The 24,103-nt window shown below is 39.8% G+C and overlaps 1 protein-coding gene across 1 annotated transcript in view; it reads left to right on the top strand.

The window, feature by feature from the left end:
• The window catches only part of ERBIN (erbb2 interacting protein), a 124,504-nt gene that overhangs the window by 28,465 nt on the left and 71,936 nt on the right, over positions 1-24,103 (top strand). The window contains 1 exon segment of the mRNA XM_035902277.1: positions 12,249-12,305. The gene's annotated coding sequence lies outside the window, so the exon portion shown is untranslated.

Below are 24,103 nucleotides of genomic sequence, written 5' to 3'. Positions count from 1 at the left end.
CAGAGCAGAGGGGCAGAATCACCTCCCTCGACCTGCTGGCCACACTTCTCCTGATGCAGCCCAGAGTACGGTTGGCCTTCTGGCCTGCCAGCGCACATTGCCGGCTCATGTCCAGCTTTTCATCCACCAGCAAGTCCCTCTCGGCAGGGCTGCTCTCAATCCTTTCTTCCTCCAGCCTGTACTGATACTGGGGGTTACCCCGACCCAGGTGCAGGACCTTGCACTTGGCCTTGTTGAACCTCCTGAGGTTCACGCAGGCCCACCTCTCCAGCCTGTCCAGATCTCTCTGGATGACATCCTGTCCTTCTGGTGTGAAGATTATATCGGAAGACAATCAGGACTTGGTGTATTTCTTTTCTTGATTTTATGTTCTTTCTAAACTTTAATTGTGTTTTTGCTTGCTACTAGTTTGGATAGTAAAGAAACACACCAGGTATCTCTGCTTTAAATTTTCTAGTTAGCAAGTCTAAATGCTTTGTACCAGCATAACGCCACTGGTTTTACTATGCATATGTTGGTATTGATGTAATGTGTAATGCATTTTAATGTGTTTAAGAGCAGGATGGGTAAAACAATTTTTTTCCCAAATGGTATGATGACTCTTTGTGATGATGTAACCTATAGGAGTTTTAGTAAACAAAGTGGAATTGCTTGTCATGATTCAACACAAATATGGGATAGACAACAGATTGTATGTCCTCCAGGACAGGTTACCTAGAAGGATAGAGGAGCACATGGTGTGGGGGTGGTGGTGGGAAGTACTGGTTAGCTTGATGAGCAATGAAATTTGCACATCAGCAGGCTGGTAATTGTCAGGATTTTATTTTTTAAGCATTGTTTTGAAGGCAAGAAATAAGGAAGGAATTCGTAGTGAATTAATAGATATCTTTGTGGGGATGCTGTCAAATGTTTTGAGAAATTGATGATGGTGATAGAAGATAGAAGGAGTCTCCCTCTTGATTTTGGATGATAAAACAGTTTGGAAAAATGAGTGAAAATAAGCTGCTTATCTCTCTAACCAAAAAAGGTGGGGGAAAAGGAGTACTTAAACCAGCAACACAGTCAAGCAGTGTCCTAGAAATTATTTTTGTAGTAAGTGGTGCAAGTTAAGGTTTTGTTTTTTATGTTTGGGGCAGGAGGTTAAGTATGACTACAGGAACTCAAGGGAGAGACAACTGAGGGGAGTTGTGGGTCAGAGTAATGGGCAGGGTACTGGCGATTTCCACAGAAGTAATCAAAGCATGTGATAAGAACAGTTGGTGGTGGTGACTGAGATTAAGTTCTGGTTTTATACGCCCTGAATTTAAGTAGGCAGTCCCCGGAGGTGTTCATCATGTTTCTTTTTAACTGGAGTGCTAATAGCACTACTGCTATGTAGCTACTGCTCATTTTCATGTCTGCTTTTATAGAACATGCCGTTAACATTTATTCTGAGCCCAGTGTCTTATTGGTGTGAACATCAGACAACTGTTAACTTCAATGTTATTTTCTAGATTTGTATAGTTTTATGAGAAAACTGGACTATGTGCATTGTCATAGAGTGCATGCATTAAAACTGTGTTGAATGATTTTATACATGACATTATCAGTCTCAGTTCTGATCCCTTAATAGTATTAAAATGAAAGCTGGTATCTAGAATGGAATTAGTCCATTAATCTCACTACTGACCTTTACTACTGAGGTTTTTCCATATTAGAAAAAAATTTTAGTGCTTTTTCAGCTGTTAAAGATGATTGACATGTTAAAAACCAACCTGTTGGAAAAGGTTGATTTTTTTCAGTTGCCGTGTCTTGTTGACAGTATATTGCATCAACACATCATCTAATGCAGTTTAATAAATGTCTATTTTGTCTCTGAGAACTTGGAATTCAGGAAACTTCAGGTAAATGGGTGCTTTGCTTTATTGCTATGAAATCTTTAATACAGACTTAACTGTTTTGTTTAGATCTTATATTGGCTTGTTGGAGAAGATCTGGAAGATCCAGAAGAATTGAGTTTAGATTAGATTAGACAGATGTCAGGTTGGTTTTAGAGCTCACATCCGATTGTTTTCTTCTTCACTCAGAAGTGAGAATTGAGCTGTATCTAAAAACAAAAAAAAAAAACCCCAAACCTCCATTGTTTGGCTATCAGATCTAATAATGCATTTCACATATTACTGGGAGATACTGTGAACTGGAATGGGCAACTGCGGTAAAAAGGATTTTGGAAGATGCTTGGACATAATCTTCAAAATGCATTTTAGGGCATGCAGTTCAGTAGCACTTCAATATACGAAGGGGACATTGCTCCAGGCAGTATATGTCTGCAAGATGACCCTCCCAAGAATGAGAAATTGATTTGCAGACTACACACAAACATCATGTTTTTCCATGTTACACTTAATGCTGTGTTAGTTTAGATTGTTTAATAAAAAGCCATTAAGAATTGAAGCAAAACAACCCTCACTATAACCTCATTATCAGAAGGAACACAGCAAACTCATATCCTGTTCTTTTCCTGACACTGCCATCTTCTACCCACGGTTTTAAATAACAACTGCGTTCTTGTTTTTTTTCAGATTCAGAAGCTATCTCTGCATTAGTTACTTCATGTTCAATCTGCAGAGGGTTGGGTTTGGGTTTTTTTTGACAGAAAAAAAATCAGCATATTAATTTCCTTAAATTTTCTTGTGAGCTGGGGATTAATTACCTTGTAGGTCTGCGATTTCAAATGATAGAAACCTTTATTACCTTAATGAACTGTTTGCCTTTTTGTTCAGGTGGCTTGTGGCCCTGGATTGTTCTTGTGTGTTAGAAGACTGTTACCCTGTTACATAGTAAAAATTCAGGGGGATTTTATAGTTCCATTCCATCCATGAAACAAGTAACTTCTAGAAACTGTATTTGCAGAATGTAAATTAGCTTGCCACAGGGGTTTGGGTAGTTTTAAATTTTATCAAAAAAGTAACAATCTGCTGCTTCATGGTTTATTCTCAGGCAGGTAGTGAGGAGATCTGACAGCAAGCCAAGGCTTAGTGTTTAGAAATTGGCTCAAACCATGGGATTAAGCAGCAGCATTAGTCTTTTCAAGAGTAATGTGATAATGTCATGGAGAAACGGATCATACTGCGGTGGCAGATGGCGCATGCCTGTGTGAAGTGTAATAGAGCAAAAATACATTTTGGGTTGACATTGAATATGGTTAGTCACAATCAGTAGCTGTTGCAGTTAGTTATGAATTTAATATTGATTCAAACAGGAAACTTCAACTTCCAGTAAGACACCTGTTCAATTGTTCACAGCTTATTAAAAAGTTTTAATATGAGGCACTTGCCTTGAGAGTATATCCCTACTTCAGTTAGCGCGTTGTAAAAAATTCCTATTTCTGTGATTCTGCTTTGTTCCTGCTCTACTATCTAATTCCTGTTTTGAATATAAAAGTGTATTATTCCTCCTGGTGTCTTCCTTTGTTATTGTTTAAAGAGAACACTGACATCCAAGAGTTGATCTTCATAATGTGCATATGGGGTGAGTTAATGATATATTGTGATGGTGCTGAATTGATGTGCACAATAATTGGCAGCTGAAGCTATGAAAAGTATCTGACCATTCTTTTTTTCTTTAACCCACTCAGACAAGCAGTAGCACCCTAATATTTTTGTATCACTTCATATGTTAGGAGCACAGCTGAGGTTAATTTCATTCATAGCTTTGAATGTTTAGCAATTTCACAAGCAAGTTCTCAGATTGCTAGTTATATCTGTAATCAAACTGGTCAGTGATGTCTCCTAATTCAACTTTTTAAAGTAGTGAGGAGCAAAGTAAATGCAGAAGGAAGTAAAAGGTTCAGAGTAGCAACTGTTAATTGGAAAATTATGCCTGTATGTCTGTGTGGGGGAAGTGATGTCTAAAAATAGGTTTAAGTGTTGCTCAACTAGCACGGCTCACCTCTGCCCTGGAAGGAAAGGGAACTCAGGAGTTTACATACCCTAACAATGACTTGGCTGGTAGAGTGAGACCTATAATTAAGTATACAATTATAGCAACTGTTTGCTGTTTGTTTCAGCTATTTTTTAAACAATTTTAATTTGAAATCTCCATTATGCTATAAAATTGTGTTTCTGAAACATGGGAAATGTAAAACATGTATCAACTTCATAATACCTGTTTTCTAACCTATTTCAGACAACTACTGGGTGGTTATTGGTTCTAACAATTTAGTATTTTCTGCATAATTTGATAAACTCAAATATAAAACCTCAGCTGGTTAGCAGCTCAAACTGTGTTGCAGAATCTCCTGGACTAGCTAGCAGCAATAGAAGGCCACAGGCACAAGACAAATTCATCCATTTAGAGTGTCACAAACATTCACAGAATCTGTAAAATTTGCAATCTGAATTCTGCTTATGCCTGGGTTTTTGCTACATCATGTATCCACAGCCTTCTGTATTTTAATAATCTGAAACAGCTCTAGGATCCAATTTTGTGCATAAGCTGTGGCATAACTGACAAAGTGCCTGCCTGATAGAGGAGGTATATCGAGAGTACATCTGTCTGCATAGGTTTTAAATGTAGAGAAATACACCACCTTTATTGTTCTTGTTAATGGGGTATAAGTAATAGATTGTTCATCTGGGGTGTTGGAAACCTACATTTAAATGCTGTCCAAGAGGATTTGAATCTCAGGCATTTGTATTTTAGGACAGGAGTGCACGCTTTGTGACAATCTTGGCCTCATTCAGATGGATGACTCATCCTGGGACTTGCTTGATTAGGTTTCACAAGTTCCTATTGTAAAATTCAGTATACAGTTAATTATTGTGCTCAAAATCTTTGCCAAAGGTTCTTACTCTGTGTGCTTTCTCCTGTGCCCGGTAGTCATACTCGCTTTAATATCTAGATCACTTCTGTCTTCCTCATACTAAGTAGTTGATAGTTTATCTGTGTTAGTGAGTCAGCAATATTTAGCCAATGACTTCTTGCTCACAGAAATGTGGGTGTTGGGTGCCACCAGCATTTTATACACACCCATGGTCCCTATAAGGCATGGTGACATATTTCTTAAGTACTGCACAAATAAAATTAGATATTTGCATCCTGGAACTATTTCAATATCTAATAAAAGATGTGGGTGTGAGGAGGTAGAGGAGGGAAAAGGGTTTATGTCATGAATGGCAGTAGGGAAAAAAAGGCAAGGGTCATAATAATAGAATCATACAAGTTAACCACCTATTTCATTTAGATCGGATGTGTTCCTTTCTAGAAATGGTGTAGTTTCTGTTGTAGTTTAGTGTGTCTCTGACTCAGTTTCATGTCTGTAATTACAAATCTTATTACTGATTAATTTGGTATATGCCCTCTCCTAAGCATTCTTATTCTTTTAGTCATTTGTTTCCCAAATTTTCCACATTCCTCTTCTTTCCCATCATCAGTCTCTCTTATGCTACTGTGAAAGAAGGCTGAGGTCTGAGCACATTTGCTGTGGCTGACAATAATAGGCCTGAAAAACCTCTGACCATTTGGAGCTGTCACTGTTTAGGATCCATGTTCTGATGGGAAGCTCTTAAGAATGGAGGGGGAAAATAAAGGGTGAAATGAAACGGGGTCACATAGGAGCAAAGGGTGAGGGCACCAGATCTAAATAGTTTTCTCATGGATTTGCAACCTCCCTTGTTATCCTGAGTGCTTGTGTCATGCTGTTTGTGGTGCTAATTGGCCTCCTGATGTGAGATAGGTCTGTCCAGTCCTCTCTAAAGTTGCTGTCAGTTCTGTAGCAGCAGTGGAAGTCTTTGAAATGGCTGAAGCTTGGGTGAGAGTTAGCATAATCTAAAAGAACGTGGTTTTTTTGCTTTTTCTTTTTAATTCCTAGATTGAGTCAAGTTGGATTCTTTGTGTTACCACTAACAGCAAAGCTTCCTCAGGCTTAACTAGACCTTGGTGTGTAGCTTGGCACAGCTACTCACTTCTGGTCAGTGAGTTAGCACAAATGCCACTTAGGGAAAAGTAACTGGGTAAAGAATAGTGACACTTCATGGCATGCACACTGTTGCTGTTCTGAGACCTGCTGGTTTGGTGGTCCCTAAGCATGGTCTGTGAGGTCAAGGTAAGTGGTCCGGGAAGCAGTATCTCCTTGATGAAAGACCTCAGGTAGTTTTCTGTTGTGTGTGGTTTGATTCTTGTTTTTTGAAGTTCAAATACAGCTTTATTGTGTACTTCAGAGACAAGAAACAAATTGATGTGAAAATAGATCACTAAACTTGTTTATTTTGGGGCTGGGGGGGAGGAGCCTGTACTAAATGAATACAGTGCTGAAGAATGCCAGGTATATTAATATTTCAAATGCTTCATTTTAAAGCCTTCCTAAAATTCTTAATTTTTAGCATTAAGTTTGGAGTATAAAACCGGTGTCATGTCTCTGTATTTTCTGTGTTTTCATTCCTGGCTTGATCTCTGGTTATTTGAGCTAACGCAATGACATCACAGTAACAGAGCCAGTAAACATCAGTAAAGCCTTAAGAAGAATTATTAGCAACAGTATGTAGCAACCATTTAATCCTCCTCACAATTAATGCTCTGTAAAGCAACCTTGGTTTATAGAAATGAATAACCTGCAAGTCTTGAACACTGGATCTACTTCAGTGAATGTATTTATTACCTCCTGTAAAGTAGAAATAATTTCCAGTTAAATAGTGATTTCTCTAATTTTGTTTCCATCCATCAATACAGCCATCTTGGTTCTATAAACGGGTTTTCCTGATACTTTTATTTTCATGGTAGGAAAGGATACTGGAATTACTGTGAGATGAAGCATTGCATATCATGAATTCATGAATGATTGAATCAATGTATGATTATTCAGCTGCTTTAGTAAGACTTAGGAAAATAGTATTTCAAATACCAATTACATGGACTAGATAATTTTGCTAGAGTGGAGGCACGGAAACATGTATCACCATGGTTCACAAAAAGCACTAAATCTCAACTTTCTCCCCTGAAAATGTTTCCAAATAAGCCAACTGACCTGCTTCCTTTTGTACATACTGATGCTGACCTTAACTCACTTTGTTGGATCTGATGTTGAAGTTGGCCCTGATGTGGTAGTGGTGTTGGTGGGTTGGCCACATGACCTGGAGAGGTCCCTTCCAACCTCCATAATTCTACAGTGCTAATTACTTGGGGCAAACAGTGGAAAATAGCACTGTACGGTGCTGCTTTTAGGGGGAATATTGCGTTTAAGGTAATCAAAAGTTGCAATATGATTATTTACCTGCAGCAGCTAGGCCTTCTGATGGTGTTGTGGATATAATTGTTTAGCTTAAGAGCAATGCTACATTTAATTTTTATTATAGAAGAACTTTTCAAAGCATACATGCTGAGGCTTATCCTTTGAGAAACAGGTGTCTTTATTCATAACTGATTTCTTGAAGTTTTAAGAGTTCTGAAACTCCTCCCATCTGGTGCACACGTGTTATAGCAGTTTTTCACTGGTCAGCCATATTGGCTATTTCCGCACTAATTGCACTACTATAAAGGGGGATTTGGAACCCCAGGCAGTTTTTCTAAATCTAGGTAAGCTTATTTTGTTTCAAAACCACACTTTGTACCCAGAACACATACACAGTGAGAGTTCTTGCAGCTATATACACACAGGTGAGAGAAATAATTTCAGAATAGTTTCTTTAAAAAAAAAAAAAAGAGTTCAAATTTTCAGTCTTCCTTGATGCCTTCTTTGACAGCTTCCCCAGGGGAAAATAATCAACAACAAAATTCAGATCTGATTTTTCTGCATATGTGCAGGTACGAATATTTCCTTAACAGTCTTGTCCAGAAGTGCTGTTATGGTATTGTAAGTAATGAACAAAGTTTTGTTTTGCTAGCTTCCAGGCATTTCATTCAGTTTTAAGATTATTAAGAATATCTCTAATAGAACTGTAGATCCCCTGGCAGAACAATGAAACTCTTAATATTAAAATACAGTTCATATAGCAAAGTGAGCCAGTCAGGGACCTATAAAAGTGCCTTTTCCATTCCGTTGTTGATAAGCATACCCATATTCCTTGGCAGAACACTTCTCAACTGCGTGTCCCTTGCAGTGCACCAACAGTGTTGCCAAATACAGGTTATTTGGGGGCATACTGGAAGCAAATGTGGATCTTCATGTGCTCACTGAGAATGCGCCATCAGCTGTCCTCTTCCTGTGTTGAAGGGTTCTGACTCAAAAGAGCTGCGACAGTATTGGTACTAGGAGGTAACAAATACTGAAGCCCGGCGGTCTCATGCCACTTAAGATTATGCACCACAGTTAACATCTTGGACGCCCCCACGCAAGACCAGTGGAAAGATAGTGCTGTTCCTGAAGCTTGTCAGGTTTTCATTGGTGAGACAATCCACGCAGCAGAGGTTATTTCTTTGCCTCACTCTAAATGGTTTGATTTGGACATCAAAGTAACGAGAAACAGTGAGACATGGTGACAGCATCTGCTTCCAGGAAAAACAAGGTGCAGTCTTTCTTGCGAATGGTCTCTGAATCCTTTGAGTCTCCCTGGTTCTCCCTCTCACCCCTCCCTGTTCCCCAGTGTGTAAATCCAAGTAACTAAACTGTCTGTGGTCTGCAGACCTTCCTACTTTGTGCAAAATGTTGGTTTGATTTCAAAAGGTATGCTATCTAGAGAGAAATATTTTGCCAGCTGTGTTTATTTCCTCATTCAAGATCAAATGTTATTCTTTTTTTTCAAATCTAGCTCACTGTAAGGCACTCATTTCTTGCCTATGTAGCAGGTTGCAATTGAAGTAAGAATTTTACCAGTAATCACTGACAGTAAAACTTCTTTGTTATTGTTGTGTATGAAATGATTGTGTACATCTGTATATACTCCCCTGATAGTTAATACAAATTTTCTGGTTATGGATATCCTTCTGCAGGCAAAACCTGCTTCATTGAGGACAGCAATACCAACTGTGCATACATTTAAACTTCCTTGATTTGCTTCATAACCCCTCATCTGCCTTGTCCCTGTTCCAAAAGGAAAAAATTTAACTAGTCTCATTCCACTAAAATTGTTCTTGGTTTGTAAGATGGATTTTAGTGCAGCAGTATGGGCTCTATTTCTGCTTAATGTATGTCTCCCCTATGGATAATCTTGATCAGTTTAAAGTCTTCTTAGCTAAACATACTTTCTGACTGAATGTGGGTGGTTGTTTAAAGGGCAAGTGTAGGTAATCTGGCTTTGGCAAAAATGGAGGATGGTTGTCATGGACCAAAGGCTGCCTGAAATGTCTCTGAAGTAAGCAATTTTTAAAATACTTATTTCCAACCCTTCCTTAAATGAAGAGTGTAAGTGTTGGGATTTCCCTGCTCTCCTTTTTTTTTTTTCTTTTTTTTTTTTTCAACAGGCTGAAGAATGTAAAAACTGCTTTATTCAATGTCATGCAGCGTACTGAAGTATAACCCTGTTTCTTGATCTGTTGTGTGAAAGTTTGCCACTAATGTTCTCTGTGCGTCAATATCTGTTCAAAGTCCTCCAACAAGCAACAGAAAGAATGATGAGGATTTGAGGTGAAATGTATTTGTGTGAAAATCACAGTAAGAAAGACATTTATTGATTCAATTGCCAGCCTCCCTTGTCTACAACCAGTGGTAAGCTGGAACTGAAATACTTAAGAGATGTGAGCAGCCTGCAGGGTGCAGTGAAGTGGTCAGAACATCTGCCCTGGAGCAGATTGGCAGTCCATCTGGCAAGCACTTTCTAGCAGCAGTTGGGTTACACCCAAGGAAGAGTAAGAGCAGGATGAACATGTGATAGTTCCCCCAAGTCCTCTCCCCATACATGCTAGGGCTCTTCCGCTGTGCCTTGTTGGTTGGAATCGGACTAAGTCTGATGTGTTTGATATGATGTATCACTAGTCATCTAAAGCACTTGCTGCCATTTCTGCAAAATAAGTAAGAAAGCGGTGATCTGAGCTAGTTGAGGTCATGGTGTGTGGTTACCTTGGGCTCCTCTGAATGTGCTGGTCTATTTTCTTTGGGAGATTATTGTGCTTTCCTGCATACTGGACCTGGTGAGGTGAATGTCTGGAAGCTTGGAGGGTTCCTGCTATTGAAGACTCATCAGTGCTTACAGTTGTAGTTATAGCACACTCTTAGCTGTTTTGTTCTCTTCAGGGTTGTCTGACAATGTCACAGTTTCAAGTGACATTAAGGTAACATGGGTTGTAGTGAGTTCATTGTTTTTTGTCTAATTCTGTAACTGTTGTGTTTTGTTCAGCATATAATTGCTTAATCTCCAAATCAGAATGACCTGAAATATCCAGGTGGTGGTGTGTATTGCTCCCTCCATGCACACACATCCCCCTTGCTGTATTATCTCCTCTGGATGGTTGGGATTAGATGGGTTCCTTGTGCTTGGTTTGGAAGCCTGCAAACAGTTCATGATTTGATAATGGCTCCCTACCACTGGATTTTATTCTTCTGGGCATTTCAACAGAGGCAGCCTAACAGGTGTCAGGAAATGATGCAAGAGTAATCCCTTTTTGTTTATTGTTTTTGTGGTGATTATGGGGCTAGCTATTTCTTTGATCATTTTTCTAGTCTGAACACTCTGCCTGCAAAGTATTGACCTCAAGCCTTTTTCTTTCCAGACACACAATCACCTGACTGTCCCACTGACAGATCCAGCCCTGTGCTGTTGTATTCTCTGGATTAAATCTGTTTATTCTAGCAGAGCTATTGCAAACCTGCATTTCTTCTGTTTGGGAGCTTGTGTACAGTGCCTCTGAATAGCTTTTGTAAAGATTAAATAGTTTTTCAGTAGGAGCAAAGTGCTATTGGAAAAGATAGAAGTATGCAACTGTGACAGTTTGACAGACTCCCTCCCAGGTTTCAGAATCTGGTGTGAACGAAGTATGCAACTGTGACAGTTTGACAGACTCCCAGGTTTCAGAATCTGGTGTGAATCTTGCTGTCTTTTTTGATCTTATTAATTGTCCTGAGTGTTGCTGTTCTGTGTTTCTGAGGCTGGCTAAACTGATACAGGCTTTTTTTCACAGGAAACTTGAAAGGTTTGAGGCTTTAATATTACTTCTACCTATATTACTTTTTCCCCTTGCTATTTGCATGTCCTGGTTGTCTTTGTGTTGAGAATAAATGAACAGATTTGTGCAGTGCAGTGCATTGGAGTCTGTTTGGTACAAATGCAGCAGCTGGCACCAGTGACTCCTGAAAGAGGAATAGGACATGTAATGTGGAAGTTGGTTATAGCACGATCCTGCTGAGACAGTCCTGCCTTCCTAAGAAGTTCTTCGTTCTGTGATTGTGCTGCTGCTTGCTTCTTATCCCAAACCAAGGAATTTTCATTCCTCCTGGAACAATTTTGATTTTAAATCTGTTTTAGGACATTTTTTGAGGACACTTCTATAGTGATTTTATGGTGGGCCGATTCTGCTTTTTATTGGAAAGAAATTGAATATAGTTCCATTTATAAGTAAATCCTTTGAATGAAGCTACTGCCTGTGCTCCCCATGATTTAAATTTTTGTCTAGGTACTACAGATTTGACAGATTGTACTCAGCTCCTTGGCTGTTCTACATGACTTGATGCTCAGTTAGATGATCTGTCTGACTCAGTGACGTTTAATCCCTCTGAAGATATGTTCTACTTCTATCTTTGCTGGAGGAAAAATTTATACTTTCCATAGGTCCAGCTGCTCATTTTGAATGTGTTCAGTCGAATGTGCTGAATGTTTTTGTTTGTTTACAGTTGTTCTACTTCAGTAAAGGTAGCATCAGTGATCTGATATGCCTTATTAAATGTGTTGCAACTTCAATTCCTGAAGCTAATGATACAGAAGTGTGTTCTTTTTGCGTTCTGTTGATTTCTGATGTATTTTTTCTTAACTTGCTTTAGAATTGTGTGCAAGAGATGTCTAATATAATAATTTAATACAGCAATTAAAATGGAGTAGAAATGAAACAACTTTGTAGACAGAATGCTATAAGAACAAAATTAAGGTAGGATAAAAAGCAATATTTTGTCTATGTTACACACACAAAATAATCTCCCCTGAAAGTATATATGTAATTTCTACTGTCTTGAAAGTCTTTCAGGTTCTCTGAAATCTTAAAGATACTGTCACACACGTGTACAGCTTTTCTTTTTAAAAAAACAAAACAAAAAACTCTGAAAGCAAAATAAGTATCCAATACAATAAAATACAAGTTTGTAGTAGGGATAGGGTTGACTAAAACTTTTGTGCCTTTGTCTTAAACAGAATGTTGGCTTTGAAAGCTCAGGGAAGAAGCAGCAGGGAGGAAAAAGTAACACAGTGGTAAGTACGCCATTTTTCTTTCCCCTGAACCAATTGCATGTATTAAAATCGAAATCCTCTTCTTTATTCATATGTTGTAATAGTGACCTCCAAAGCACTGGAATTTTACTCTGCATCATCTCATGTTGTTCAGGCAAATTTTTAGTTATAAATGTCTGTTGAAGAGCCGTGTGAATTATATGTATTTAGATGTAATTGTGTGCATGTATAGAAAGGGAAATATATGAGGGAACTAAATTGTAGGAAAATATTTCTGTTTTAAAGCTCAATGTCCATTATTAAATGTTTTTGCCTGTAAAGCTTTAGCATTTTGTACAGCTTTTTAAAGTGTTGTTTTTTTGGTTGTTTTTTTTTTTTTTAGTTTCTAGGAAAGATAAGCGTATTTTTGAAAAACTTAGATAAAAGATGCTTGAAAAAATGCTTTGAACACTTGCTGGGCCTCTTGCTGTGTCCTTTCTGGTTTGCTGATCTAAAGCCTAGGCAAACAGCGCATCATGTCATTTCTCTCTTATTGATGTATTAACGTTCTGTAGCTAGAGAGCATACTTAAGAACATGAAAAGTATTAAGAAGCCAAATAAAGTTCAATTTTCTGTTCAAAGCTCTATGGAAAAGCAACACATGTTCAGAATCAGCTTTTTTCTTTATTAAATGCTGCAAGTGCAGATGGCACCGACTTGCTTTTGCCTCATATTGTAAGGATTTCTAGAGGCAAGTATTTCTCATGAATAAAAAGAATGCCCAATAGAATATTTTGTTTTCAGAATTTCCCTATGAATTTCTGAGGAGGAGTTGTTACTGCGTACCACCCCAGCCCCACCCCCTGCCCTTGCAAAAAAAGCTCCAACAACATATGTCAGCAGCTTCCATCTGCTCTGATTTTATTAATAGTGCTGCTCAGACTGTAGAATCACTAATAAATATTGACGCTTCAGTGACTAGAATTTTGGAACTTACTATAAAATATCCATTTAAAATGTACAAAATCTTCCAAGTTTTTTATCTGGCATTGCTACAGACATGCTTAAGAAGATAGAAGCATGTGCACATGCTCACTTTTTCCAGCCTTTTGTGTAGTCTACAAGGCTGTAGGCTTTTTGTTGTGCTTTGGCATTCTCTGCTGAGCTAAGAACCTGTGCTGTTGCTGCACCACCTCAGCTATGCTTGCTGCTCTATAAGGTTTGTTGCCTCCTATGGGCAAATGACTGGCAGAGCCTCTTCCCTTCTCCTGTGCTAGTTCATCTCTTGACTATGTTGTTATAACTGGAGGAATTAAGACAGTATCTCTTCCTTTCTGCTTGGATAGATGTTGACAGTATGTGATACGCAGCATTTACTCGTACAGCAGATCCAGTCATAATCCCTCAAAGGACTACACCCGAAGCATAAGTGGTTTAATATGGTTTTATACCTCTTCCAGAGGCTTACCATCTCTTAGTCTGGTTGCTCTGTGTATTTAATTTTCATTGTTTTCTTTGTATAGAAAGTCAGGAACTTGTCCTGTTTATTTCCATGGATCTTTTTCACAGCAACAGTGAAAGAAAATGGAGTTATTTAATGTAGAAATTAGTGGATTCTGAAAGCAAAACAGTTCTGAAGCTAGAGCTTCAGTTACTTCAGTTCAGAAGTTACAGCTAGCTGTGCCAAATAGCTGTGATTACTAGCTGTACAGTAGCTGTGATTATTTCTACTGCACATATGAAAAAAAAAAAAAGAGATATGGTGGCTAGTGGGGAATGGAGTTCACTTCATTATCCTCTTGGGATAAATATTTCATGTTCCCAGCTATGTATTAACTTAAAAGTGACAAACACAAAACCCCGAACATGTCAGTTCCATAAGGTAAAGGAATTCTTTAGCTATTTGAAAACATCAGTGTCGAAATTCTGAAATATCAATGTCATAGCCTTTAAAAAAGCTAGGTTTTTTGAATATTCCATGAAGGTTTGAGGAGCTCCTACAGTTTCCTTCAAAAGTCAGTTTGTCATAGTAGATATTCTTGTATTTGTATGGCTTTTTTTGATTTGGGAAGAGAGTGAGACTGAAGCACAGTGGTTTTAAAAATCAATTTATTCCTCTAAATGTTTTCTTAGTAACACTACAAATACATACCCAAAGAATATGCAATCAAGTTGAACATCAGAAATGAAGCTCAGATCTAGTGCTAATCTCAGCAGCATTGTTAATGGTATACAATTAGAGACCATTCTTCAGATGAAATGTTACAGCAGCACTTACTTGGATAGTTGGGGTGTCCAGATGGAAGTTTGTTTCTAGGGCTGCCTCAGAAACACATATGAAGGAAATGTGTAAGAACTAAGTTAACTAAGTTACAACTACCTGGGCTGCAGTTGTGTAGTGGCAGGGTGTGTGTAACGTACTACTATGTAGTAGCGCTAATATGAAAAGTCAGTATAAAGCCAAAATTACAAGTGGTTGGGTATCTGAACATTTTAAAACTTGGTTTTTACTGTGTAATTAGTCTGTAATTTTTCTCATCTTTTTTTTTTTTTTTTTTTTTTTGCTACGGATGTTTCTGTAATGGATCGTGCCTTAAATTACTGATCTGTGCTTTCATACCTGTGCCTTACACCATGGTGCCTTGGTCTAGGTTTATAAGAATATTCAATATTACTACATTTCAGTTAAAGGCTGTACTTGAAGTAGAATATTTTATTATGTAGGTATTTGCCAGGAGGGTTTTTGCTTCTTTTCTCAGTTTAAAAATAATACTTTGTTGTTTTGTTTTCACAAAGTCAACCTGGTTTTGTCATTGTTAAGCTTTTGGCATGATAAGGCCATGTACTGACTGCTTTGTTGTCTTACTGTTTTTTTACAGTTACAGAAATGAATAGAAATAAGTATTCCAAAGATTTCTTTTGATATACCTAGGGTGGGTTTTACTTGTCATAATAACTCTTTAGGTTTGTTTTAGCATTGGCAGTTTGGATAAATTTCTAAGCTGGAAAATAACTGCTGCAACAAATACCTGGTTAGATCGTCTCTAGTTTCAATGAAGTGGGAGAATGCTGTTGTTGAACCAAGAAAATGTTATTAACACCATCAACAGCATTACAACTAAGTGAAGAGGTTTTATAAATAGTTTGCTGAAGAACTTCAGATCTTAAACGTGTAAAAGATTTCTGAATATTTTAAAGCAAAATAAAATGGAAATAGTAAATTGACATCTGGTTAGACTTCATGGAATACAAAACCCAGATAATTTAGGCAAATGTCTCCAGAATTCATGCCTGGCTTTGATCTTCTGGGAGTTACATGAAATGGCCCTGATGTCTGGAGGTGGGTGTGTGGCTTTGTTTATGTTTTTTGTGTTTTGTTTTTTTTTTTTTTTTTTTAATAAATACATAGGCTTTGAGAGCTTGGAAAGTAGTTAACCCCAAGAGAAGTTTTGAGTTTTGTTACCGGCTTTTACCCCATGCAATGCTACAGGCTTGGGGAAGAGTGGCTGGAAAGCTGCCTGGCAGAAAAGGACCTGAGGGTACTGATTGACAGCTGTCTGAATATGAGCCAGCAGTGTGCCCAGGTGGCAAAAAAGGCCAACAGCATCCTGGCTTGTATCAGGAATAGCGTGACCAGCCGGAGTAGGGAAGTGATCGTCCCCCTGTATTCGGCACTGGTGAGGCCGCACCTTGAATCCTGTGTTCAGTTTTGGACCCCTCACTACAGGAAGGACATTGCATTGCTGGAACATGTCCAGAGGAGAGCCACAAAGCTGGTGAGGGGTCTGGAGCACAAGTCTTACAAGGAACGGCTGAGGGAACTGGGGTTATTTAGTCTGGAGAGGAGGAGGCTGAGGGGAGCCCTTATCGCTCTCTACAACTGCCTGACAGGAGGCTGTAGCAAGGGGGGGATCAGCCTCTTCTACCTGGTAACGGGCGATAGGATGAGGGGAAATGGCCTCAAGTTGCGCCAGGGACATGGCTTAGTGGTGGAATGACAGTGTTAGGTTAACAGTTGGACTTGATGACCTTAAAGGTCTTTTCCAACCTAAATGATTCTATGATTCTTTGAGTTTTGTATTTCAGCAAGCTAGGAGTAGAGTATCACTGGTTTTGCTTATATCCTAGCAGCTGTTGAATCAGTAAAAGCAGAACTGATTTTTTTGCACTTTATGTTCCCTTTATTTTCTCAAAAAATGTAGCATCCTTCATATTTTTGCATTTAGCAATTGGTTATTATTTACTGTATTTACCAACATTCATAGATTTCTTAGAATACTGGGTTGGAAGGGACCTCAGGGATCATCTAGTCTAACCTTTCATGGCAAAAGCATGGTCTAGACAAGATGGCCCAGCACCGTGTCCAGCTGAATCCTAAAAGTGTCCAATGTTGGGGAATACACCACTTCCAATGGCTGATTTTTACTGTGAAAAATTTTCCTTTTGCATCCAATAAGAATCTCCCCAGGAGTAACTTGTACCCATTACCCCTCTTTTCCATGTGACTCCCTGTGAAAAGGGAGCCTCCATGTTCTTTGTAGCCACCCCATAAATATGGGAACATGGTGATAAGGTCTTCCCTAAGCCTTGCTTTCTGAAGGCTGAACAAACCCAATTCTCTCAGCCTTTCCTCATACAGCAGGCTTCCCAGTCTTTTGATCATCTTGGTGGCCCTTCTCTGGACCCTCTACAGCCTGTCCACATCTGTTTTGCATAGTGGGGACCAGAACTGAATGCAATATTCCAGGTATGGCCTGACAAGCGCTGATTAGAGTGGGATTATGACTTCTTTATCTCTGCTGGTGATGCCCCTGTTGATGCAACCCAGCATCCTGTTGGCCGCCTTGGCCACAGCAGCACACTGCTCACTCATATTGAGCTTGCTGTCCACCAGGTCCCCTGTGTCCCTTTCCACAGAGCTGCTCCTCAGCCGGGTAGATCCGCGGCTGTGATGCACTCCTGGATTATGGTTTCCCAGGGGCAAAACCTTACACTTGTCATTGTTGAACTTCATAAGGTTCTTGTTAGCCCACTCTTCCAGCCTATCGAGGTGTTCCTGCAGGGTGGCTGTCCCTTCCAAAGTGTCCGCTTCCCCACTAAGTTTGATATCATTAGCAAACTTAATCAGCTACACTTGATCCCACCATCCAGATCACTTATGAAGATACTGAAGAACGTTGGGCCCAGTAATGATCCCTGGGGGACTGCACTTGTGGCAGGTTGCCAGTTTGAAAAGGAGCTATTTACCACCACCCTCTGGGTGTTGCCCATCAACCAGTTCCCCACCCACCGCATGGCCCACTTGTCCAGACCGTAATACATCAGTTTCTCTAGGAGGAGGCTGTGGGAAACTGTATTGAAAGCCTTGGCGAAATCCAGGCAGACGGTGTCCACCACTAGCCCCGCATCAGCTGAGCAGGTTATTTTGTCATAGAAGTACAGCAGGTTCATCAAGCATGATTTGCCCTTGGTGAGTCCATGCTGGCTTTTCCCATCATATGCTTCGTTTGACTTTTGATAGCCTCCAGGAGGATTTGTTCCATAACTTTCCTGGGGACTGAAGTGAAACTGATGCACCTATCGTTTCCTGGATCCTCCTTTTAAGTCCTGCTTGTAGATGGGGGTGACATTAGCCTTCTTCCAGTCTTCTGGGATGCCCCCTGGTCTCCACAACTTCTCAAAGACTTTGGAGAGCAGACTCACAGCATCAGCCAGCTCTCTTAACACCCTCGGGTCGATAATGTCAGGGCCCATTGATTTGTACGGTCAAGCTCCTGTAGTGTTCCTCCTCCTGTCACCATTCACCATTGTTGTTTCATGAGTAATGCCTTTTATTTCTTTTGCTCTGAAAGCTGTATGTGAGCAAGTACAGTGTGTTTTTTGGTGTTCCCTGCCTGTGTGAGGACATGGAGCCATGGATGCAGTGGAGCATTGTTTCCATATCAGGAGTGGGGAGGCTCAGACTATAGCTTCACATTAAAATGGTGAAATGGTTCCAAAATTCCTTTTATTTCCTACCACTTGTTCTCTCCCCCAGAGTGCAGCACTGCCATTTATTGATTTGTACTGACCTGAGTGTTTGCCAGTCTTGTTCAGTGAAATGAATGCCGTAACCAATCTGGTTTTGCTGATTTTTTTTTTTTAATTATTTTTTTTTTCTAGAGGAGACTGGAAGAAATAGGTTGGATGAGAGGGTGGGGAGGTGAAAATACCTTAACTCGGCATTGTCACCAAATGAGGCTTCAACACCTCAACCGGAGAATGCCAGTGCCACTTGCGAAGAGGCAGTCTCTTCGCAGTATGTGCTGTCTTTCCATTTTTCGGCTCCTTGTCAGTGGCCATCAAGTTTGAGCCGTACTTTCCTCTCCTAAAGAGAACAAGAAAAAGGATTGCAGAGAAACAGACTTCCAACCTAGGGTTTGCAAGGTGCTGGTTGCTGTCTGCTAAATCAAAATGTTGCTATGGCAGTCCAAGAGGACTGGATTGATTTTAGGGGAAGCCCGAGCTTCTTTACATGATTTGCTGATGAGCAAGAGGTGCCAAGTCATTTCTGAGGTTAGAGAATGAAGGATAATTGTGTTCATACTTTAAGAGCCAAGGATGTTTTGTGTCCTTAAAGTACGAAGATGTTTACAGTTTCCCCAAATTCATGAGGACTAGTGCTGTCGTTAGCTGGAAGAGATTTGTTTGAATTGTGCTGTGAGATTTTACAAAGTTGCATCTTTCATCAACAAGCCAAATATCTTCTGTGGTGTGTGTTGCTGCTTTAGGAAGAGAAAAACCTTTAACATCTCTAAAGACAGACTGGTTCATGTTTTTATTGTCCAGTACAGAAAGCTTCATTTCCTACTGATTTTTTTAATGTAGAGGCAGTAATCAATTCTTTGGTGTTTTTTTTTTTTTTTTTTAGTGGATTAAATAAGGTTCCTAATAAATATCTTTTTTTCATAATTCTTTGTCTCAACGGGATTATGTTGGGAACTCTGTCAGTTGGCCAAATAAGCTGCCTTGTATTTGTTAGGTTGCATGTTAGGTTATGTGCTGCCCAACACAATCTTTTCCTTTCCTGTGTTTACACATCCTCAGCTCCATAATTCTGAACTTGTTTGTAGGTAGTGGAGTGGGCTAAAAAGAACCTGACCAGGTATTTTTGTGCCTTTCTGTATGAACATCTGATAGTTGGTTTTGTTTTCAGCTCTGCTGCTGACATAACTGGTAAACACCCTTTTGAAAAGCTTGAGGCAGGGAAAAGTGCTTTCAGCAGCTTGGAGCATGAATGGTCACATCCTGTTAGCATCAGACAGGAAATTTAAGGGACTAATGGTACAGTGAAATACTTTTAGAGCAAAGTAACAGATATTAGGAACGAAATCACTGTGAACTTAAAATCAATCTAACAAGCCCGAGTTCACATTTCTTTGAAAATTCTGATACTTGGGGGGCTGTGTTTCGTTTTTTGTTTGAGGGGTTTTTTTAGTGCTCATCACAACATAGGTAGACAAGTGATTAAACAAAAAATGTCCCATGGGGTCTGGCGGATCTGCAGGTGCTGTTGGATGGCTGGGTACTTGAATGGCGGGGGTATACAGGGAATCATCAAAGAGTTCCAGGAAAGATTTGCTGGAAAATGCTGTCTCTTCTGGATTAAATATTTAGTGTGTATCCAGGCTTGCTGCTGATCTTGCTTTCTTTCATTGGTTTTGGTCTTTCAAACTGATGCTTTGCTTTTCTGCTTCCAGTGATGTTATTCTTTTTAGTAAAAATGTTTCAGTAAAAATGTTTCACCATTTATAGATTGCATTGGGTGGAGGTGGCAAGGTTTTGGTAGGGGGGAGCTGCAGGGGTGGTTTCTGTGAGAAGATACTAGAAGCTGCCCCCGTGTTGAATGGAGCCCATTCCAGCCAGCTCAGATTGACCTGCTGCTGGCCAAGGGCTGAGTCCAGTGATACTGGTAGCACCTCTGTGATAACGTATTTAAGAAAGCATAAAAGACTGCTGCACAACAGCAGCTGGGAGAGAGGAGTGAGAACATGTGAGAGAAAACTGCCCTGCAGACACCGAGGTCAGTGCAGAAGGAGGGTCCCGGAGGTGGTGCTCCAGGCGCCGGAGCAGAGATTCCCCTGCAGCCTGTGAGGAAGACCATGGTGAGGCAGGCTGTGCCCCTGCAGCCAGGGGAGGACCCCATGCCGAAGCAGGTGGATGCCTGAAGGAGGATGTGATCCCATGGGAAGCCTGCTCTGGATCAGGTTCATGGCAGGACCTGGGGCCCCGTGGAGAGAGTACCGCACGCTGGAGCAGTCCATTCCTGAAAGACTGCATCCCATGGAAAGGATCCATGCTGGAGCAGTTCATGAAGAACCACAAGCCTGTGGGAAGGACCCATGTTGGAGAAGTTTGTGGAGGACTGTCTCCTGTGAGTGGGACCCCACACTAGAGCAGGGGGAGAGTGTGAGGACAAAGGAGCAGCAGAGACAATGTGTGATGAACTGACCACAACCCCCGTTCCCTGTGCCCCTGCACAGCTGGAGGGGAGGAGGTAGAGAAATCGGGAATGCTAGGGTGGCTTGATGGGCACTTGGCAGCCAGTCAAGGTCAATCCACCACATAGATACAGTCAACTTGTTGTTACAGTGTAGATCTGATAGAATTACAGTCTTTGCATTGCCCTAGCTTCTCCAATATTTTTTGTATATTGATTAATTACACAGTATTCTCCACTTGTTTGCTGTTTTTTAGCAAGTGTCAGCCACTGCTTGTAACAGTGGAGGGCTGCTGGTATAATTAAATCAGAAGCTGGTAGTAGATGCTCTGTCTGCTGTTTGATAAGTTGGGGAGGGGGAAATGTGTATCTGGAAGTAGAGGACCCTCAATTTCAAAATGAAAGAGTTGGGGTTTGTTGTTTTTTGTTTTTGTTTTTTTTTTTTATTGGATATTGTGGCCTTCTTGAACAAGTGTCATAATACCCCTTGATCAGTTTGGCCTTGCTTATGAATTTTGAAACTTTAAATTGCTCCAAGTCATTCCTGGTCTCAGACAAGATAGACTATATGAACTGGTATCTATCTGTCAAGTTATATAGATATAAGGCAGAAAAAATAAGATGAAGCTTTGACATAGGTTATATTAAATAAATTGTGTACAGTTTCATAACAAAACGTATTTCAGTTGTGAACTGTCATCTCCCTTTCTTTTTTACTGTACTGGTTAAGCACTACTGTTTTATCATGCTTACATACACTATCATACTTATATCAGAAAACATGTAATTTTTCTCACAGATTTGAGACTTCTCAGAATAATTAGCCTTCACCACCATGAAGTCCTAGAGGAAAAACTGTCTGCATAGTCATTGCTACCTTCAGGATATATGCAGGTCAATAGATAACATTTTCCTGTGTCCCATTTTATGTAGTAATTGTGGAATTTGTTTCCTATTATTGTAACAGTTAATGCATATGAGTGAAGACTATACTTCACTGAAATACACATATCTGTGTAGTTTAAATCACACACTTTTGAGTTTACTACAGATACTACAGTGTGTCTGATCCTTAGGTGTGATCCTCAAATAAGCTTGGAAGAGGAGGTGTGAAATAAATGCTAAAAATGATTTGTGGGGAAAAAAAGAAAAAAAAAAAAAAAACCAACCAGAAATCTGACAGTTTATATTTAGCAAACATACGAGTTTAAACTAGGTATTTTTTTAACACTGAATTTTTTGAGGTGGTTGATTAAGTCTTCACAAACAGAACACAGATAATTCTCCCTTATGCCTTCCAACTTTTGAACCTGATTTTTCTGATTACAAAGAAAAGCTGCTGGATTATAGAGTGATGTTTTTCCCTTCCTATTCCTTCCAGAAGTAAAAAAAATGCCCAATTGTATGAAGATCTGAATTTTCCCTCTGGCTGTGAACACTGAACCTGAGATAAACTTGTGTCAAGGCTTTAATGGTTTAGAGAACAAAGGGGATTTGCTTGTGTTTTTTCCCCCTCCCTTCCTCTGAGTTCTTTAATAGGTCTGCCTCATAAAAATTTGGAGTTGTTGAGTAGTGGAGAAAAATAAGCCATCACAGCATCGTAGATCTGCAAAGCAACTTTACATTATTTGATTTGGTGCCTTCAGATGGTCTGATGTGGTATATTATGAAACAAAGATTTATCTGCTTGCTAGACTTCCCTGTTTTGTAGGAAGGGAAACAATGCTATACTTCGTGTTCCCTTCTACCTTCTGTATGTTTACCCAAACTATCCGTGGAGAAGTTCTTACTTTGAGCAATGTAAGGAAAGCACGTGTTCCATGTGACATCGCATCTTCCTGTCTTTGGTAATTATAACAGTGGACTCTGCTCTGTAGTACATCCTTCCTTTCCTCCATTACAGTTTTTCTGCTTGGGCAACTGACCACAAGAAAGGTGGACAGACAGACAGATTGGTGTATGTGTGTCTGACTGTCTCTCTATGATAAATATATATTGCAGAAGAGTGGTGGTGTGGAATACTTGCTATGACTGTCCTACCACACCCATTTTCTGGTATTGGCAGCCATCTGTATTGTAGAACACCAGTGCTTAACAATTCTTTGTATATATGGAGAAGTAAAATTTGAATAAGCATAAGACTTATTTGAACTAAATCACATTGAGTAGTTTCCTACATTTACTTAAATGCAGGTCTCTTGTTTCATTCTGGTTTTGAAGCATTGTAATTAGTTGTATGCTCAAGTAGGTCAGATCACAGGTATGTGGGGGAGGGTTATTTGATACTTAAAAATGAATTTTACTATTTTGGCTTGAGACATGAGCTGTGAGTTTAGTTACTTTAACTGATGTGATAAATGACTGGAGATACAATCCAACAGGATTTTGTGTGACCCAACACTGCAGTTTTGTACAGGAATTTGTTTACTGCTCCGTGTTTACAGTGCTGTGGATGCATGTGATCTTTAAAAAAACCCCCCCCCCCCCCCCCCCCCCCCAAGAGCTCAAGATATCTCTTACAAAATAAACGAATAAGTTAGGAAAACTAGGTATGTGTGTTTTGCATTGTTAGGCCTTAGGAGCTTTGCTGCTTCAGAAACTTTTGAGACCTGAGCAAGTAAGACTAGGTGTGAAGAGAACAGCCACTGAAAAAGAGGGGGCAAACGGTGTAACATATGCTCGTTTTGAGGGATTTGAATGAAAAAGAGTATCTTACTTCATTGTTTCTATGAACCATGTAGTGAACTTTTTCATATTCTGGAAACCAAAACATAATTCTCAGAAGCTGAAACGACTGGACAAAGTGAACTCATTGGCTGCAGATAGTATGATATAGGTGTGTCTTCCCCTGCCAGACTTCTGGTTATCAACTCACACGTACAATCTCTGCTTCCAGTCCTTGTTGTTTCCAAGGCATATGTTCTGCTTATACGCGTGTTTCAAGAGACTGCTGGTGGTGCTTCTTTTGGAAGTGGTGTGTTTTTTCCACAGCTCTACAGATCTCTGAAGTAATAACAAAAGGAGACGATGTATCTTTTTGTTAAAGGCTTTTTCGTTTGTAAATGTTGGCCGTGGAATTCCTCTTGTCTCTTCAAGTGTGGCCTCTGGGGCTCGGAGAAGGCGTGGGTAGCTGTGACTCAGTGAGCACATCAGCTTCCATAGGATCTTTGGCATCTGGCTGTGGGTGGCTGGAGCCTGTTCCTGTGGAAGAAGCAGGAGGAGGTTACGCTGCTGCTCTTGCTGACTTTCCCATTCTGTGGAAATTCCCAGCGTGGAATTTGCAGTCTCTAAACTCTCTGCATTGCAATACAGTAAAATATTTTTATTTTTAGATGACTTTTTATTTAAATAACATGGCTG

Source organism: Egretta garzetta, unplaced genomic scaffold, assembly GCF_000687185.1.
Source record: "Egretta garzetta isolate BGI_Z169 unplaced genomic scaffold, ASM68718v1 scaffold439, whole genome shotgun sequence".
NCBI lineage: Eukaryota > Metazoa > Chordata > Aves > Pelecaniformes > Ardeidae > Egretta > Egretta garzetta.
This window is presented reverse-complemented; position numbering and strand designations above follow the sequence as displayed.